The following is a 21,492-nucleotide window of genomic DNA, read 5'->3' on the forward strand; positions in this document are numbered from 1 at the left end:
GCTGGTTGAGTGTCTGGCTTCAGCTCAGGTCATGATCTCACTGCTCGAGAGTTTGAGCCCAGCATCAGGCTCTGCGCTGACAGCTCACAGCCTGGAGCCTGCTTCACATTCTCTGTCCTCCTTTCTCTCTGCCCCTTTCACACTCATGCTCTGTCTCTGTCTCCCTCAAAAATAAATAGTAAAACATTAAAAAAAAAAACACTAATTCTGAAGCGCAACCTATCTCTGGACTTTGCAGTTTCATAAGCCATGAGCTACCTTAGTATACTTCATGGCAAGTAACAGAAAACTCAACTCAAATTGGTCTAGACACGAATGGGCTTCCTGATACTTGCCTGTTTGCCACGCAGTACATTAATGTAACTGAAGGAATGGAAGGAGGGGTTTGAGAAATGAGGGCTTTGGGGACTGGAATTGATATCTCCATGGCACCAGGACTTTTCCTCTTCATCTTGCATTCTCCTTCTCTCTCATTCTCCTCTACTGCAGACATGCCTCTTCCACTCTGTGGCAAGTAAATAATCATCTGTCACCTCAGCATATGAGTGTGTGTGCTGACAGGAGAGGCCTTTCAGATTGAATACTCTGAGCAGAGTCTATTGAAGAGATTATACACAAAGATATGGATAGAAATACCACAAAGGATAACGTAGGGCCCCAGAGTTAGAAATTGCTTGATGAGGAGATGTCACTTCTGCAAAACCTATAGAGATGAGGGGAGGTAGCAGTTTCTGGAATCAGAAACAAGAGATGCCTGGGTGGCTTAGTCCGTTAAGCATCCGACTCTCGGTTTCAGCTCAGGTCATGATCCTATGTTTCGTGAGTTTAAGCCCCGCATTGGGCTTCAAGCTGACAGTGAAGAGCTTGCTTGGGATTCTCTCTCCTGCTCTCTCTGCCCCTCCCCCACGCCCTCTCTCTGTCTTTCTCAAAATGAATAAACTTTTTAAAAAATTTAAAAAAAAAAGAAATCAAAAGGGCTTGTGGAGAGAATCACCTGACATCAATTATATCAAAGGATAAGCCAGATTGCATTCCAATTTCAATCTCCTCCTTCTTTCAGTTACCTGCTGGTGTTCCCCATTGGCCAACCAGACTAGAAGCAGAAGAAAAGAAGCCTGTGGAGGCACTCCATATAGGTCAGCCTCCTGAGGCACAGTGGGCTGTAGAAGGGTGGAAGGCAGACTTAGAGGGGCATATGGAAGACATCCGGTACAACAAAGTTAGCAACCTCTACAGAATGACAGCATTTTTTAAAATTAAGTAATCTCTATGCTGAATGTGGGGCTCAAATTCATGATCCCAAGTCCCATGCCCTACTAACTAAGCCAACCAGGTGTCCTCAGAGCAGTTATTTACGTTATCTAAATGTCTGGGGCGCCTGGGTGGCGCAGTCGGTTAAGCGTCCGACTTCAGCCAGGTCACGATCTCGCGGTCCGTGAGTTCCAGCCCCGCGTCAGGCTCTGGGCTGATGGCTCAGAGCCTGGAGCCTGTTTCCGATTCTGTGTCTCCCTCTCTCTCTGCCCCTCCCCCGTTCATGCTCTGTCTCTCTCTGTCCCAAAAAGAAATAAACGTTGAAAAATAAAATAAAAAAAAATAAAGGTGGGCTTACAAAAAAAAAAAAAATTAAAAAAAAATAAATGTCAATACCAGTAAAAGGAGTCTGGCCCTACCTGGGAGAGTGGCTAACTTCTTGAATTAATTGTGTAAACATATAAATAATTCCTTACCCCCAACAAACACTCTGTGGAAGAGTGTATCAGGGAGAGGTTTATTATAAAACATAAATATCACCATGAATGAGCAGAATATTCAGGTCTTACATGGTTTTGCACTGACCTTTTTAATTGATGCAAGTTAAATACAAGCCTAGGACTAACATAAGCATCTCAGATCAGTGTAGCAGTGTTATGGTGGGCAATCACATTATTATTGTTATTGCTATTATTATTATTAGGTTATGGCAGTATTTTTATTACTGCTAAAACAAAATATTATTATAATTGTTATTACTAACTGTAGCTTAATGGTTAGAAGAAGGACTTTGGTCATAACAGTAAAAACTAAAAACAACTTAAATTTTCTTATGTTCTCACAATGGATTAACCAGGAATGAAAATAGTGCCAACAAAATTTTGGTAACACAGAAAATCCCACAAGATAATATAGATATTAAAATCTGTTTATAAAAATAAAAAGTAAATAAAACAATATAAGTGATAAAACACCTCCTCCCCAAAAGCAAACATAAAAACAAAATTTGAGAGGGTGGGTGTCTTTGAGGGGGAGGCAAGGGGATGGGATAGGGATGGAGAACTTAGGAAATGTAAGTTATCTGTTTTTAATTTAGGTGGTAGGTTCATGATCTTCATTTTATTAGTACAGAAAAATAAATGAATACAACTAAGGTTCTTTGCTGGACCAATGATGACAGTGTATCTATCATAAACTGATGATTATATTTAATCCAATACTCTCTATTTAGGAAAAACAACATTCTTCACCAAGAATAATGTTCATAACATTATTAAAATTTTTCATTTGTAAAAGCAAAAAACTGAAAATAATGCAAATGTCTAACCCCAAAACACCAACTGAAGTTGGTGAATGATTAAACAAAATTGGCACATCCATATAGTGGAATACTAGTCAGCAATGAAAAGAAACAAACTCATATTAAGCACAATAATCTGGAGCACCTGGGTGGCTCAGTCAGTTAAGTGTCCGACTCTTGATTTCGGCTCAGGTCATGATCTATCTCAGGATTCATGGGCTTGAGCCCCATGTGGGACTCTGAGCTGACAGCACAGAGGCTGCTCGAGATTCTCTCTCTCTGCCCCTCCCCTCCTCGTGTGCATGTGCTCTCTCTCTCTCAAAATAAATAAATAAACAAAACAAAAATCCCACAATAATCTGGATGAATATCAAGGACATTTTGCTTAGTGAAAAAAAGCTAATTTTAAAAGGCTACTCACTGCATGACTCCATTTAATAATATTCTCAAGATGACAAAACTATAAGATGTGGATGCCAAGAGGGTAGCAGGGTGGGCACAGAAATATAAAGGAGTAACATTAGGGAGTTCCTTTGTGGTTATGGAACAGTTTTGTATGTTGAATGTGGTGGTGGTTACACAAATATACACATAAAACTGCATAGAACTACACACACACACACACACACACACACACAAACACACACCCCAAAAAACCCAGCATATTATAAAGATACAGTATTCTAAGCATGTTGGTACAGACACATGAATGGACAAAAAGATCAATGAAATGGAAATATATACAGAAATTAAGTATCTGATAAAATGACATTTCAAGTAGTAACAAAAAGATGGTTTATTTAATAAAAATTATTTGACCTAAATAGATCAAAGATACTGTAAGTAAAAAAAAAAAAAAAAAGCAAAATGGTTAAAGTGCTAGGAGAAAACATGAGATAACTCTTCTTAAATAACCAAGGAGAAACTCAGAAAAATAAAATATTTATGTAGATGACCACATAAATATTAAAATAACACACATGAAATCATACAATAAACAATGTAAAAAGCTAAATGACAAGCTGGAAAAAAAATGTTTGCAAGACATACAACAGACAAAAAACTGATTTCCTTTCGCTATAATGACCTTTGATAAGAGACAACCAATATACAAATGGGAAAAGACACAAAGGAAAGTTAGTAATAATAACAAACTAAAACACAGCGGCAAAATATATGAAATCTCATTCACAAAGAAAAATTTCTTAAGGTTTATTTATTTTTGAAAGATAGAGAGAGACAGAGCACATGCAGGGGAGGGGCAGACAGTGAAAGAGTCACAGAATCTGAAGCAGGCTCCAGGCTCTGAGCTGTCAGGACACAGCCTGACGTGGGGCTTGAACTCACAAACCGTGAGTTCATGACCCGAGCTGAAGTTGGACTCTCAACTGACTGAGCCACTCAGGCACCCCTCATTCACAATTTTAAGTATATAAATTTAAAAACTTTTTAAAAAGCTTTATAATAAATTGGAGCACCTGGTGGCTCAGTCGGTTAAGTGTCCAACTTTAGCTTGGGTCATGATCTCCTGCTTCGTGAGTTCGAGCCCCACATCGGGCTCTCTGCTGTCTACACAGAGCCTGCTTCTGATCCTCTATTTCCCTCTCTCTCTGCCCCTCCCCCCTCTCTCTCAAAAATAAAATAAACATTTTTTTAAAAAATTTAAAAAGCTTTATAATAAATTGTATTGGCCAAGGTTTATGGAGAAAAAAAAGGAACTAATTAACATCTTAGAAGGCCAGAGATCCTAAACCTTACAGGTAATTATCATTTCATTCCTATGTTTATTCATTTAAAATCTCAATACTTAGCATCTGTATGTGCCAGGCATTATTGGTGCTGAACATGCAGCAGTGAACAAAACAGATAAAAAAAAACAACCCTGTGCTCATGAAGCTCACATTCATTCAGGTAAGGAATAGAGAGGCATGCTGAGAGCTAGCTTTGGATGAAGACAGGAGTAAGATAAGAGACAAAGGTAAAATTTACCTATTTCACAGCTTTACATACAAATCTCCTCCCTCTCAACTGCCTGGCAATATCCTGTCCATCTACTTCTGAGCTCATTTCTAATGAATCCTACCTCCTCCCTGACTTCTTCCTACCCACCCTACATCATAAAAAATATTTTTACAAATTATAAAACAGTATATAATATAGTGTTATATTTTCATTTCCTGTAATGTGCACAATTGTGCCATGAACATTTTAGATGCTCGGTAAATGAATAAAAGAATTTTTGTCAAAGGCAGCATGTGGAATATGTAAGCAGTAGAGCTGTTATAAGAGAAAGCAGATGGCTTACAGGGAGGGGGCAGGAGAACAGATGACCAGGTTGCTGTTCCAAGATGCAAAATATACCTCTTATTAACTGTGCAATAAATGTGACTCATCAGTACTGTGTCAGCAAATACGAAATCATTTTCAATAGGCCAGAATGTAGCTAAAAGAAATAATGAAATACAGTAAAGGCAGTTCAACATGCATATCCATTTTTGTTTGACTATTTGAAAAAAAAAAGTATTAATAGATAAGGCTATAAGTACAATGGAAATATATTCAATTAATACTAAATAAAAATACTGTATGGTCTAAGGATTGCTTTTTAAGCTTTTTACCACCTTAACTTTAATTAACTAAAGCTCTTTTGAAGTAGAACTTACTTGGTCTTTTTGAAATAAAGTATTTTCCCCAATGCTATTATTATAAAGCTTGAACACAACATCCTTGCCTTGGCATGTCATAAAAGCCACTTCTTTGTGTATGCTTATAATTCAAGCATGCAGTAAAGAGAGACTGCAGAACATTCAGGAATAAAAACTGAGAACAAGAGGAAAAGAAACATAATAAAAAGCCAGGATTATAATGTTCAAATACATGTTGCTGACAGCCTTAATGAATGTACTTTTCAAAGGTTACATATCACTAAAATCCCTTTTCACCAACAGGAGGCCAGGGAAACAGAGGAAGTAACACAAAAGGCAGATTTAGAATAAAGATGTGGCATTAATTCAAGTCAGCGATAAGTTAGAAAATAGTTCTTGAGCGTTAAATGACTCATAATCAATTTTAGGTGGTAAAATTTTCCAATTCTTATTTTGGGGAACACGTATTGCTCTACCCCTACTTGGAATCACTATTGCAACAGATAAAAAGTCATAAATAAAAATATAAAAATGAAATTTTAAAATAAAAAAATGTTTTAAAAATTGTTTTCAATTTAAAAAAACGGAGTGGTTCTGCATCTGTGATGGGTAAAAGGAGAATAAATTCTGAAACTGTCCCTGTGACAGCCAGAATCCAAGAGATGGCTGTGCCAGGGTGTAATTGGACACAACGAACTGCCAAGAAAGGCATCCTGGGCGAGAACCATTCTTTAACAGTGTGTACCTGTACCAAATTAGGTTAGTTCCACATTAGGCAAAGTCCAACTTGGGCACAACAGAACCTCTTCTAAGTTAGTCTCAGCTTGCCAGTCACCAGGGTCACCTTAGGAGACAATGTTCCTCAACATCCCTTGGCTGTTCCATGAGTTGGGGAAGTGATAGCTTCTGCTCTGTGGAGAGGTCCTGCCAAAGAAAGCTGCGACTCTGTCACCAAATCCCTTCCCCTGAGGTCACCTCAGCAGGACAGGATCAAGCTGGCTGTGTTCTTCTACTCAAGACACCCTGAGAAGGGACAGGGGACATTGTGGCTACATAAAACTTTTCTGCCCCACTGGCCTTTAAGTTCTCCATGTCTTCCTCTGGTACTCTGCATTGTCATACTCCTCAGCATCACGCCTGTCTTGCTTACAAAACAACGTAAAATGCTCAGCACGTACACATCCACCTAGCTCCCAGCTCTCATTGTTCCCTGACCTGAATCTATGTTTCTACACCTATCCCCACTCTTCCTCCTAATCTCAGTCCATCAGTCAAAACAATCTTTCCTCCCGTGAGCTCTTTGGTTGTCATGGTAACCAAAAGACAAGTGCAAAGAAAGCATCATATAACAAGGCTGGATACAAAATTTGAGCTATCCCCAGGGGACTTGCTGAGACTACCTCATTCCTTTTCATCTTGAATGCACATAATAAATAAACTGCAGTCCGTGTGGCTAGTTTTAACCATTTAACCTGATTAATTAAAGAAAGGTGTTGGGGTGGGGGACTGGCTCAACCTGTTTTTTTTTTTTTTGTTTTTTTTGTTTTTTTTTTTAATTTTTTTTTCAACTTTTTTATTTATTTTTGGGACAGAGAGAGACAGAGCATGAACGGGGGAGGGGCAGAGAGAGAGGGAGACACAGAATCGGAAACAGGCTCCAGGCTCTGAGCCATCAGCCCAGAGCCCGACGCGGGGCTCGAACTCACGGACCGCGAGATCGTGACCTGGCTGAAGTCGGACGCGTAACCGACTGCGCCACCCAGGCGCCCCTCAACCTGTTTTAAAGAGGCTTATTGCCAACCTTTAAGACAACTTGCTTTAATTGCCACAGGTTTTTTAACACATCATGAAAAAACTTCAAAATGACTCAAAAAGGAATGTAATCAAATCCCACTCACTTCAGACAAAAAAATATCCCATTTCTTGATGATAAAGAATGCTTTAAGTAAAAGGTTGTAGAGCTCCATCTTTGCTTATTTTGCCTTGCTTGAGATCAAGCATAGAAACAGGGGTGCCTGGGTAGCTCGGTTGGTTAAGCTTTTGACTCTTGGTTTCAGCTCAGGTCATGATCTCAGGGTTCATGGTTTTGAGCCCCTGGCAGGCTCTACATTGGCAGCTCAGAGCCTGCTTAGGATTCTCTATCTTTATGCCCCTCCCCTACTCATGTCTGTGCTTTCTCTCTCTCTCTCTCTCTCTCTCTCTCCCTCTTTCTGTCTCTCTCTCTCCTTCCCAAAATAAATAAATAAACATATATATATATATATATATATATATATATATATGTATATATATATATATATATGAAAAACTTTTCCAAGGAATACATTCTGGCCTTCCTTACTTATCAGTATGTCCATGAGCACATATTACAGGGAAAGCAGACTGCTCTTGGGATAGACTTTATACCAAATACTTGAAAAAGTACTTTATGAGACCAATTACTATTTCCTCTGATATAAAAGTCCATTCTTGGGGCGCCTGGGTGGCGTAGTCGGTTAAGCGTCCGACTTCAGCCGGGTCACGATCTCGCGGTCCGTGAGTTCGAGCCCCGCGTCAGGCTCTGGGCTGATGGCTCAGAGCCTGGAGCCTGTTTCCGATTCTGTGTCTCCCTCTCTCTCTCTGCCCCTCCCCCGTTCATGCTCTGCCTCTCTCTGTCCCAAAAATAAATAAACATTGGGAAAAAAAAATTTAAAAAAAAAGTCCATTCTTTCAAAAATAAGAAGTGAGCAACTAAGGTGCCTGGGTGGCTCTATTGGTTGAACATCCAATGGATCAAGTCATGATCTCATGGTTCATGGGTTCAGCCCCAAATTGGGTTCAGGCTCTGCACTGGCTGCTTGGGATTCTCTCTCTCTCTCTGCCCTTCCCCAACTTGTGCACACATGCATGCACATGCACACACGCGCATCCTCTCCCTCTCTCTCAAAATAAATAAACATTAAAAACAATTGAGCAACTACTAATTGTCATATTAACTTATCTCTTTCAACATTGATATGTAATGTTGATGCTCTCCCCCCGGAAATTTTGATGCCACAGTGCAGCATTCAAGAGCCTAAGATACTATGGCCTCTCTGTCTCTTGCACTCTCCTTTGGTGTATAACACACACACATTCTCTCCCTTTCTCTGTCTCTCCCTCTCTCTTTTTTTCCATCGCTCCCTGTCTCTAGCAGATATTGTTGTAGCGTCTCCATATGCCAATTCTTCCTGTTCTCATGCTGGCAGAGCTCCACTTTTGATTAGATCCCATCTTCCTGCCCAACGCTCTCTAGCTCCAGCTCACCGCAGGAAGGAATTAGGACTGATCTAAGGCACTCGTGTGGTCTCATTCTCCTTGCCAAGGATTGGTTAGGTATGTATCTCATTTGGACAACTAGTTATGAGCAGAAAGCTGCCCAAAACCTCTGTGTTTTTAACTTCAAATTCCATTTATTCATTGCAGGTATATAGGAAAATGATTGAGTTTTGTATAGTAGCCTTATATCCTGGAGCCTTGCTATAATTGCTTATTCATTGTAGGAGGTTTTTTTCTCAATTCTCTTGGATTTTCTACATAGACATTCATGTCATCTGCAATCAAAGACAGTTTTATTTCTTCCTTACTTATCAGTATGTCTTTTATTTTATTTTCTTATGTTATTGCATTAGCTATGATTTCCAGTATGATGTTGAAAAAGAGTGGTGAAAGGAGACATCCTTGCCTTGTTCCTCATGTTAGGTGGTAAGATTCAAGTTTCTCACCATTAAGTATGATGTTAGCTATAGGTTTCTGTAGATATTACCAAACTGAGAAGTTCACTCCTATTGCTAGTTTACTGAGTTTTTATTATAAATTGGTGTTGGGTTTTGTGCAATGTTCTTCCTTCATCTATTGATATAATCATGTGATCTTTCTTCTTTTTCCTGTTTGATGAGATGGATTACATTAAATGAACTTTGAACCAGTTTTGCATACCTGGGATAAATCTCATTTGGTTATGGTGGCATGGTATGTAATTTTTTTACACATTGTTAGATGTGATTTGCTAATATTTTGTTGAAGATTTTCATATCTATGTTCATGAGAGATATTGGTCTACAGTTTTCTTCTCTTAATGTCTTTGTCTGGTTTTGGTAATAGGGTAATGCTGGCCTCACAGAATGAGTTAGGAAATAGTCCCGCTTCTATCTTCTGAAAGAGATTGTAGAGAATTGGTATAATTTCTTCCTCAAATGTCTGAGAGAACTCACCAGTGAACCCATTTGGGCCTGGTGCTTTCTGTATTAGAAAGTTATTTATTTTTAGGGGCGCCTGGGTGGCTCAGTCAGTTAAACGTCCAAATTCAGCTCAGGTCACGATCTCACAGTTTGTGAGTTTGAGCCCTGCATCAGGCCCTGTGCTGATAGCTCAGAGCCTGGAGGCTGCTTCAGATTCTGTGTCTCCCTCTCTCTCTGCCCCTCCTCTGCTCGTGCTCTGTCTCTGTCTCTCTCTCTCAAAAATAAACATTAAAAAAATTTTTTAAGTTAATTTTTTAACTATTTATTTATTTATTTATTTATTTATTATTTTAGAGAGAGAGAGAGCACACAGGGGAGAGGGGTAGAGGGAGAGAGAGAGAATCTTAGGCAGGCTCCATGGTCAGCATGGAGCCCAACGTGGGGGCTCGATCCCACAACCCTGGGATCATCTGAGCCAAAATCAAGAGTCAGATGCTTGACTGACAGCTACCCAGGCACCCCTATTTTAGAAAGTTATTAATTACTGTTGTAATTTTAATTTCCTTAACAGACACAGATTGTGTATACCTTCTTGTGTGAATTTCAGCAGATCTTATCTTTCAAGGAATTGGTCCATTTCATCTAAGTTATCAAATTTATGGGCTTAGAATTGTTCATAGTACTATTATCCTTTAAATTTTTTTTAATGTTTTTATTTGTTTTTGAGAGAGAGAGAGACAAAGTGCAAGCAGGGAGGAGCAGAGAGAGAGGGAGACACAGAATCTGAAGCAGGCTGCAGGCTCTGAGCTGTCAGCACAGAGTCCAACATGGGGCTCAAACTCGTGAACCGTGAGATCATGACCTGAGCTGAAGTCGGATACTCAACCGACTGAGCCACCCAGGCGTGCCACCCTATTATCCTTGTTTTAAAAAGTAAACTCTACCCCCAATGTAGGGCTTAAACTCATGACCCCAAGATTAAGAGTCACATGTTCTACTGACTGAGCCAGTCAGGTACCCCTATTTATTATCCTTTTAATGTCCATAGAATCTATAGTGATATCCTCTCTTTCATTTCTGATATTAGCAATTTCTGTCCTGTCTCTCTCTCCCTTCTTCTTACTTAGCCTGGCTAGCAGTTTTTAAATTCTATTGATCTTTTCAAAGAGCCAGCTTTTGGATTTGTTGATTTTTCTCTGTTGATTTCCTGTTTTAAATATTCTTGATTCCTGTTCTAATTTTTTAATTTATTTTCTTCTGTTTACTTTAGATTTAATTTGCTCTTCTTTTTCTAGTTTCCTAAAATTAAAGTTTAGATTACTGATTTTAGATTTTCTTCTTTTCTAATATATGCATTCAATCCTATAAAATTCTTTCTAAGGGCTGCTTTCACTGTATCCCACAAATTTTGATAACTTGTATTTTCATTTAGTTCAAAACATTTAAAAATAATTTTTTTTTTCAACGTTTATTTCTTTTTGGGACAGAGAGAGACAGAGCATGAACGGGGGAGGGGCAGAGAGAGAGGGAGACACAGAATCGGAAACAGGCTCCAGGCTCTGAGCCATCAGCCCAGAGCCCGACGCGGGGCTCGAACTCACGGACCGCGAGATCGTGACCTGGCTGAAGTCGGACGCTTAACCGACTGCGCCACCCAGGCGCCCCTTACTCACTTACTTTTAATCTACATGTGTCTTTATATTTAAAGTGGGCTTCTTGTAAATATCATATAGTTGGGTATTGTTTTTTGATCCACTCTGAAAATCTCAATCGTTTAAGTGTTGTATTGGACCACTGACATTTAAAGTCATTATATTTATCGTTGGATTAATTTCTAACATATTTGTTACTGTTTTCTATTTGTTGCCCTTGTTCTTGTCCACTCTTTTCCTGCCTTCTGTCATTTTAATTGAGCATATTACACAATTCCATTTTCTCTGTCTCAGCATGTCATTCATATATATATATATATATATATACACATACATATGTATATATATATATATGTATATATATACACACTTTTTTTTTTTACTTTTTCTAGTATTTGCCCTATAATTTTCAATTAATCTAAGTCCACTTTCAAATAATCCTACACTGCTTCACGGGTAGTGTGAATACCTTATAACAAAATAATTCCTCCCTCCCTTTCATTGTATCATTGCTATTATTTATTTCATTTATATACATAAATATATATAGTCAAATACTTTGCTGCTGTTACTGTTTTGAACAAACTGTTTTCTGTTAGATCAATTAATATGAAAATTAGGGGTGTCTGGATAGCTCAGTTGGTTAAGTGTCGGACTTTGACTCAGGTCATGATCTCATGGCTTGTGAGTTCAAGCCCCAAGTTGGGCTTTGTGCTAACAGCTCAGAGCCTGAAGCCTGCTTTGGATTCTGTGTCTCCCTCTCTCTCTATCCCCGCCCCCCCCACACCCGTGCTCTGTTTCTCTTTCTCTCAAAAATAAATAAACACTTAAAAAAAACAATATGAAAATTAAACCTTTTTTTGAAAAGTAAATGTTTTCATTTTACTTTCACTTTTACTTTCACCAATGCTTTTTTTTTTTCTTTTTTTTTTTTAATTTTTTTTTTTTTCCAATGTTTATTTATTTTTGGGACAGAGAGAGACAGAGCATGAATGGGGGAGGGGCAGAGAGAGAGAGGGAGACACAGAATCGGAAACAGGCTCCAGGCTCCGAGCCATCAGCCCAGAGCCCGACGCGGGGCTCGAACTCCCGGACCGCGAGATCGTGACCTGGCTGAAGTCGGACGCTTAACCGACTGCGCCACCCAGGCGCCCCTTTTTTTTCTTTTTTGTACGACTTTTTGACCTGTATCATTTTCCTTCTCTCTAAAGAACGTTTAACATTTCCTGCAAGGCAGGTCAACTGGCAACAATTCCTTTAGTTTTTGCTTGTCTGAGAAAGTCTTTATTTCTTCTTCACTTTTTAAAGATTAGCCTGCAAAGAACATAATTCTAGGGTTTTTTTCCTGTCAACACTTTAAATATTTTACTCCACTCTCTTCTTCTGCGTAGTTTTTTGAGAAGAAGCTGATGTTATTTGTATCTTTGCTCATATATAGGTAAGCTGTTTTTATAATTCTGGGTTCCTTCAGGATTTTTTCTTCATCTTATATTTTCAACAATCTGAATATGATATCCCTAAATACAGTGTTTTTTGGACATTCATCCTGCTTGGTGTTCTCTGAGCTTCCTGGATCTGTGATTTGGTGTCTCACATTAATTTGGGGGAATTCTCCTTCTTTATCGCTTTAAATATTTCTCCTGTTTCTTTCTCTTTCTTCTCTTTCTAATATTCCCATTATGAATAGTATGTCATACCTTTTGTAGTTGCCCCATAGTTCTTGGATATTCTGTTTTTGTCAGCCTCTTTTCTCTTTGCTTTTCATTTTGGGGAGTTTCTATTGAGATATCCTCAAGCTCAGAAATTCTTTCCTCCGCTGTGTCCAGTTGAGGAAAGAAGTCCATCAAAGGCACTCTTCATTTCTGCTACATGTTTTTGATCTCTAGCATTTTTCTGATTTTTTCTTACAATTACCACCTCTATGCTTATATTACCCATCTGTTCTTGCATGCTGTCTCCTTTATTCATTAGAGCCCTTAGTATATTAACAACAGTTGTTTTAAATTTCTCATCTGATGATTCCAATACCCCTGCTGTATCTGAGTCTGGTTCTGATGATTTCTCTCTCTAAGCTGTTTTTTGCCACTTAATATGTCTAATAATTTTTACTGATATTTGCATATGATGTACTGGGTAAAAAAACTGCTTATAAATGGGTCTTTTGTAACATGGTAAGGTGAAGGGAGAGTAGAAGTATTCTGTAGTCCGATGATTAGTATCAGTCTCTTAAGGAGCCTGTGACTGGGTTGTAAACTTCACAAGTACCTTTCAGTCTTACCCCAACCCTTAGGGGACAGGATAGTTCGAGTGCGCTTGGGTTGGGTATTTCCCTCCCCCCAGGTCAGTTAAGCTCTGATAAAAATCCAGCAGGTTAGCCTCTGGTTAAACAGTTTCTCCTGAGGCAGGTCTTGTTAAGAGCAGATTCTCTGGTGTATTCAAAATGGTTTCTTCCTCCCTTGGCCTGCCAGAAGTATGAGGGATTTTTCTCCAATATTCACTATGAAAACCTGGTCAACCTCCTGGAGGTAAAACTGACAAAAGTATATACCCCCATATGACTGGTCTCCTTGGAGTTTTTGATTCTCAGACTTGGCCACATTGAGCCTCCCGTAATTCATCAATTGTAGTTTAGGTTTTCCAACCCTTGCACTGGTTCCTGAGGTTTCTGCTTGGGGATTTCCATTACAGTAAATTGTGATTCTTCATATAGGCCTGTGTCTCCAGTTTGGGGGCAGCAGCTTGCACTGTGACATCACTTCTCTGATGGATCCAGGAAAGCTATTGATTTTTCAGTTTGTTCAGCTGTTTACTTATGGTTAGGATGCAATGGCATCTTCCAAATTCCTTACATGCCTGACTAGAAACCAGAAGTCAGTAGTCATCTTTTGACTGTGAGGCTGAGCACCACACATTTAGGATGACAGAGCAGGAAGATAAAAAGGAGACTGGTCATTAATAATGTCTTTGACTTGCTGCACTTGGATTGCCTTCCTTGGGACTTCTTGTTATTTGGAAAACAAAAATACCTCTCTTTGGTTAAGTCACTCTAGTTTGGTTTTCAATACATGTAGCTGAATGCAATCATAACTGATACATACTTTTAGCCATTTCACTCTTCACTGATATCCCTAACTAAAGGATGGGCAGGAAAATATGAGTGTGTGTATGTATTACTTGTTCCAGCTTGTGATTTATATAGACTTTTTTAAACAATGAAATTCACAAAAATAATACCTTTTAGTCCTCCCTTTGCCACATAATATGGGGTTATGTTTTCCTGTTGCTTTGAGTCTGGAATGTTTAATTTTCTTCAGTTCCTAGAAATTTCCAGGATATATCAGGCTGAGGACATCACACCATCATAAAATCATAATTTCTCAGGGCGCCTGGGTGGCTCAGTCGGTTGAGCGTCTGACTTCGGCTCAGGTCATGATCTCACGGTCCGTGAGTTCGAGCCCCGCGTCGGGCTCTGTGCTGACACCTCAGAGCCTGGAGCCTGCTTCAGATTCTGTGTCTCCCTCTCTCTCTGACCCTCCCCCCGTTCATGCTCTCTCTGTCTTAAAAATAAATAAACATTAAAAAAATTTTTTTTTAAAAATCATAATTTCTCTCCTGGAGCCCAGAGCTAACCTGAATAGTTTCAATACCCCTTCATCCATAATATACTATACTATCTGCATATTATAATAGAAGATGGATCCTGTATTTCATCAGGAAATGAAACACTGTTAGAAAACTGACTACAGTCTACCAGTTCTTTCACTAAATAAAGAGGAGATCTCTAAAGAGAACAGGAGACCATAAAAAGTGCTATAGCACTTTTATAAAATTTGTAAAAGAATCTAAAAGAATTTAATACATATATAAAATATAATAACTGAAATCAAAATTTCAAAGATGGAACTTCTGAGTTGGTGAACACATCCAGTTACTAGGAGGGTGGCATGACCTGAGGACATGAAAACTCCATGCCACCCCATGCCCCCACACTTTGCACTATGCATCTGTTCATTTCCTGTTCTTTTTTTTTATTTTTTTTAATGTTTATCTTTATTTTTGAGACATTAAGAGACAGAGCATGAGCGGGGGAGAGGGAGAGAGAGAGGGAGACACAGAATCCAAAACAGGCTCTAGGCTCTGAGCTCTCAGCACAGAGCCTGACCCAGGGCTCAAACTCACAGACTGCGAGATCATGACCTGAGCCCAAGTTGGATGCTCAACCAACTCAGCCACCCAGGAGCGCCTCATTTGCTGTTCTTGAGTTGGAGGAGGAGAGGCCGTGTGAAGACAGAGGCAGAGATTGGAGTTATGTAGCCACAAACTAAGGAACAATTACAGCCATCAGAAGCTGAAAGTGGCAAGGAAGGATTCTCCATTAGAGCCTTCAGAGGGAGCAAGGCCCTACTGACACTTCAACTTGGACTTTTGGCCTCAAACTCTGAGATATTAAATTTCTGTTGTTTTAAGCCAAGAACAAACAAACAAAAAACCCAAGGTCAAATCACTGCTCTGAAAAGAGGGCTCTAAGCCTTGGCTTCACATGGGAAACACTTGAGAAAGCTTAAAAAACAACCAAGCAAAGAAAAAAACACCCTATGCTCCAATCCAGATCAGTTGAGTCATAATCTCAGGGAGTGAGGTCCAGGAATCAGTTCCATAAAATGGTATGCATCCAAGGTTGGGAACCATTACTCTAGATCATGGATGGGCAAACTGTGGCCCACAGGTCAAACATGGCCTGCCACCTGCTTTTGTAAAATAAAGTTTTATTGGAATACATGAACACACAAAAAACCTAAGGCTCAGTTTAGTAAATTAGATTCTGATAAAAAGAAAATTAGGAAACTGGAAGACGAGAAATAATATAGATTAGAGTGGAAATTAATGAAATAAAGAATAGAAAAGCAATAGAGAAAATCAGTGACCCTAAAAGTTAGTTCTTTGAAAAGAGAAACTAAAATTGACCTATAGCTAGACTAACCACCTCCCCCCAAGAGTCAAATTACTAGAATCAAGTAAAGGAGGAGACATTATTACTGACCTTATGGGGAAAAAAAGGATTAAAAAGAAATACCATAAACAACGTATGCCAACAAATTAGAAAACCTTGATGAAAGGGACAAATTCCCACAAAGAAACAGACTAATGAAACTCAAGAAGAAAGACGAGTGAATAGACCTACAAAATGTGAAGAGATTGCATTAATAATCAGAAAACTACCCAAAACTACCCAAAAGCCAAGACCCAAATGATTTTACCACTGAATTCTCTATTAAAAATTAAAGGAAATTTTATGCCAATTCTATACAAACTTTTCCAAAAGTTAGAAGGGAGCACTCATTTTATGAGGCCAGTATTACTCTGATACTAAAACCAGAAAAATATATCACAAGAAAAATATAGACTGTATCTATTATGAATATGGACAGATTAATCCTCAGCAAAATACTAGCAAAACAAATGCAGCAACATATAAAGACAATGATATACCATGAACACGTAGAAGGCAAGTTTGGTCTAACTTCTAAAAAATCAATTAATGTAATAATTGTAATAATGTAATCAACATAATAAAAAACACAATTTTCATGTACATCTTAATAGATACAGAAAAGCATTTGGGGGCACCTGGGTGGCTCAGTCAGTTAAGCATCTTACTTTTATTTTGGCTCAGATCATGATCTCAAGGTTCATGAGTTCGAGCCCTGTGTTGGGCTCTGCGCTGACAGTGCAGAGCCTTCTTGGGATTCTCTCTCTCCCTCTTTCTCTGCCCTTCCCCCACTTGCTCTAAATAAGTAAATAAATTGACAAACTTTTTTTTTTAAGAAAAGCAAGTGACAAAATTCAACCCTCTCTCATGATAAAAACACTCAACAAACTAGAAACAGAAGAGAATTCCACCAACATGATTAAAAGCATCTACTAAAAACCCACAGTTAACAATACACGTAGTAGTGAAAGACTGAATGCTTTCCCTTAAGGTCAGGAACAAGATAAGGATGCCCACTCTTGCTACTTCAATTCAACATTGTACTGGAGGGTCTAGCCAGGGCAAGCAGGCAAGGAAAAGAAACAAAAGGCATCCAGATTATAAAGGAAAAAGTAAAACTATTCACAGATGACATGATCTTGCATACAGAAAATTCTAAGAAATTGCATAAAAAACTATCAGAACTAATAAATGAATTCAGTGATGTTTCAGGATGTAATCAATGTACAAAAACCAATTGTATTTATGTATACTTGCAATGAACTATCCAAAAATGAAATTAAGAAAAAAATTCCATTTACAATGACATCAAAAAGAATAAAATACTTAGGAATAAATTTAACAAAAAAGTGCAAAACTTACATTCTGTAAACCATAAAATATTGTTGAAAGACATTAAAGAAGATCTACAATAGAAAACATCCCATGTTCATGGATTGGAAGACTTAACATTGTTAAGACAGTGATACTCCCCAATCTGCTCTATAGATTCAATGTAACCAATCAGAATCCCCAGCTGAATTCTTTGTAGAAACTAACAAGCTGACTGTAATATTTACTTAGAATTGTGAGGGAGTTAGAATAGTCAAAACAAACTTGAAAAAGAAGAACAAAGTAGGACTCACACTTCCTGATTTCAAAACTTACTACAAAGTAACAGTAATCTAGACATTGTGGTACTAGCACAAGGATAGACATATAGACCAATGGAATATACTGAGAGTCAAGAAATAAATCCATATGTCCATAGTCAACTAATCTTCTACAAGAATGCCAAGGCCATCCAGTAGGCAAAGAGTAGTCTTTTCAACAAATGGAGCTCAGATGGCCACTTACAGATGAGTTTAGATCCCTTCCTCACACCATATAAAAAAGCAATTCAAAATAGATCAAGAATCTAACATAAGAGCTAGAAACATAAAAGTCTTAGTAGACAACAAAGGGTAAATCTCCATGACTTTAGAATTTGCAAAGAATTCTTAGATATAAACAACAGAAAAAAAAAAAGATAAATCAGACTTCCTCAAAACTAAAAACTTTTGTGCTTCAGATAACACCATCAAGATTGTGAAAAGACAGAGGATGGGAGGGATGGGTGAAATAGGCAAAGGGGGATTAAGAGGTTCAAACTTTCAGTTATAAAATAAGTTATAAAGACAAAAATCACAGCATAGGGAATACTGTCAATACTATTGTATGGTGACAGGTGGTGACTACATTTGTTGTGGTGAGCACTGAGTAATGTATAAAACTGTCAAATCACTATGTTGTACACTTGAAACTAACATAACACTGTATGTCATCCATACTTCAGTAATATAAAAGAATGTGAAAAGACAACCCACAGAATGAAAGGAAATATTTGCAAATCATTTATCTGATTTGTATCAGGAACTTATATCCAGAAATATAAATAAATCTTACAACTCAATAAAAAAACAATTTAAAAAAAGGGCAAAAGATGTGAATAAACAATTCTCCAAGGACGATATACAAATGGCCTTAAGCATATGAAAAGATGTTCAACATCACTAGTCATCAGGGAAATGCAAATAAAAACCACAATGAAATACAACTTCAGTCACTAAAATGGCTAGAATCAAAAAGTGGGATAATAAGAAGTGTTGGAAAAATCTGTGGTAAAACCCTCATACACTGCTGTTGGGAATGTAAATGGTGTAGCCGCTTTGGAAAACAGCCTGGCTGTTCCTCAAATGATTAAACATAAGTTACCACATGATCCAGCCAATCCACTCATAGGTATATACCAAAGAGAAATGAAAACATAGTCCACACATAACTGTACATGAATTTTGTAGCAGCATTACTCATAACAGCCAAAAGACAGAAACAACCCAAATGTCATCAATGGACAAATAGGTCAACAAAATGTAGTATACCCATACACTGGAATACTATTCAACTGTAAAAAGAAATTAAATACTCATACATGTTGCAACATGTATGAACTTTCAAAACATTATGCTAAGTGAAAAAAGTCAGTCACAAAGACCACATATTATATGATTCCTTTTGCATGAAATGTTCAGGACAGGGAAATCTACAAATATATAAAGCAGATTAGTGGTTGCTTAGGCCTGGAGTGGGAGATTAGGCAATAGCAGGCTGATAGCTAAAGGGCATGAGGTTTCTTTCCGAGATAATGAGAATGTTCTAAAATTGACTGTGGATGGGGCACCTGGGTGGCGCAGTCGGTTAAGCTTCCGACTTCAGCCAGGTCACGATCTCGCGGTCCGTGAGTTCGAGCCCCGCGTCAGGCTCTGGGCTGATGGCTCAGAGCCTGGAGCCTGTTTCCGATTCTGTGTCTCCCTCTCTCTCTGCCCCTCCCCCGTTCATGCTCTGTCTCTCTCTGTCCCAAAAATAAATAAACGTTGAAAAAAAAATTTTAAAAAATAAAAAATAAAAAAAAAATAAAATTGACTGTGGTAATGTTTGTGCATATCAGTGAACATAACAAAAAACATGTAATTGTACACTTTAAATGAATTATATCTCAATATATGAATTATATCTCAATAAAGCTGTTTAAAAAAATATACTAAGGCACTCACTCTCAGGCACCAATCCTGCACTTCCACAAACCTGAAAAAGGAGCACCTCCTTAGATTTTGCCCCCCAGGTTCTTTGCCTTGCTTAACCCGAATCTCAGGCATGCTCTGCATCCTTCCCCCTCACACAAAGATAATCACTTTTTGTTATTATCGTATTCCCTTGGAGTTTTTTGCAACAGGGCTAAAAGTTGAAAATTGCTTCTTGACTTTTTTTTAAATACAGATTTCAGTAGAGTTTCTATCACCTATCTTTGCGAGCAGCAATACTTCTCTTTTCAGAGAAATCACACAGCAGAATGATAGATTTCCTCAAGATTTAAAGTCTTACGATAGGAGAGTGAGGAGAGAGTCCCTGAGGTCTAAGGAATTGGCAAGATTTTAGAGGTGATGGTTATATGGTATACCTAGATAGAGGCCTTGGGGTTCATAGTCTTAACCAAGTTTCCTGACCACAGCTTACAAATGCTTTGCAAGGAGAAAGCTGTCAGACTTCCAGAGACCATTAAGACCCTGGGCAATATAGACTGATGTCATGGCGCTTCAGGGAAAGAAGCTGGTGTTTCTTTGGGCCCTGGTTCTGAAGACACCGTCCGGGGGACCATGGCCCCTTTCTACCCACCCCTCCTTCTGCTTTTTTTCCTTCCCTACTCTGGCAGGATGAGGCGTGCAGGCTTGGGTGAAGGAGTACCTCCAGGCAAATATGGGAACTATGGCTATGCTAACAGTGGGTATAGTGCCTGTGAAGAAAATGAGAGACTCACTGAAAGTCTGAGAAGCAAAGTAACTGCTATAAAATCTCTTTCCATCGAAATAGGCCATGAGGTTAAGCATCAAAATAAATTATTAGCTGAAATGGATTCACAGTTTGATTCTATAACTGGATTTCTAGGTAAAACTATGGGAAAACTGAAGATTTTATCTAGAGGGAGCCAAACAAGCTGCTGTGCTACATGATGTTGTTTTCATTGTTTGTCTTGTCATTTATTGGATTATTAAACTGAGGTGATGCAAGTAAGTGCGAGTTTGGAATTTGTTCCAACTTAACTGTTTGGAGTACCATTTTGGTAAAAAATCAGCATCAAAACATTACTAATTTTCAAATATTATGACTTTTTCCATTGACAATTACTGAATTGTGCTTGTTTTATAAATCACATTAGGTAATACAGTACTCTTTGAATACTGTTTCTTAATGATTCATTTTTTGCCCCTATTTTCAGGGGTATTGAGATGGCCTGAAGTCAGTCTGGCCCTAACAATTTTTTTTCCTATTGTTTGCCATCAGATTAAATACCGTATAATACTCTGTTGTTAGCATAAATGTACGTTTATGTTCACGTGAAGAAACCCAGCGGGAGAATAACAGAATGCCTGGAGAGCCTGATGCTGAGCTCTTGAGGTAGTGAACAAGTTTGTGATGGAATGCTATATGTCTTTTCCCAAGTTGTCATCAACCCTAATAAGGTACTCCCCTTTCTCCCTTCATTTGATTAAAACTATAGGCTGGTTTCCTTTTACCTAACTTTTCCTCAAAATTTTTGATGATATGACTTCCCCTTCTCCTCTGCCCAAGGACCTCATCTTTTACTGAAGCTTGTTATTTTGGCATATTTCTTGTAGGACCCAAAACAAACGTATACTAGTCTAGTTGTTGTTTCATGTTAACTTTATACATACCATTGACTTGGCTTATAATAATTTTATGATTTTAGCTGCTTTGGTAGGCCATTTGGTTATAATTTGTGATACAATAATGTGAAGCTAAAGTAATTGCTGAGCTCCAAATAGAAATAAAATCAACTGCCTCTGCTTTATTATGTGTTCAAAATAGATATTGAAAGTACTCAGGCATTGAACTTGGGGTTAAGAGTATTGTTGCGTTA

At 38.3% G+C, this 21,492-nt stretch overlaps 1 long non-coding RNA gene and 1 pseudogene across 1 annotated transcript in view; one reads left to right on the forward strand and one right to left on the reverse strand.

Moving 5' to 3' along the window:
- The window catches only part of LOC115524571, a 66,904-nt gene that overhangs the window by 40,591 nt on the left and 4,821 nt on the right, over window positions 1–21,492 (reverse strand). The window lies entirely within an intron of this gene.
- Window positions 20,204–20,688, forward strand: LOC115524569 (annotated as a pseudogene).

The sequence above is a fragment of the Lynx canadensis genome, chromosome D1 (assembly GCF_007474595.2).
Source record: "Lynx canadensis isolate LIC74 chromosome D1, mLynCan4.pri.v2, whole genome shotgun sequence".
Classification (NCBI taxonomy): domain Eukaryota; kingdom Metazoa; phylum Chordata; class Mammalia; order Carnivora; family Felidae; genus Lynx; species Lynx canadensis.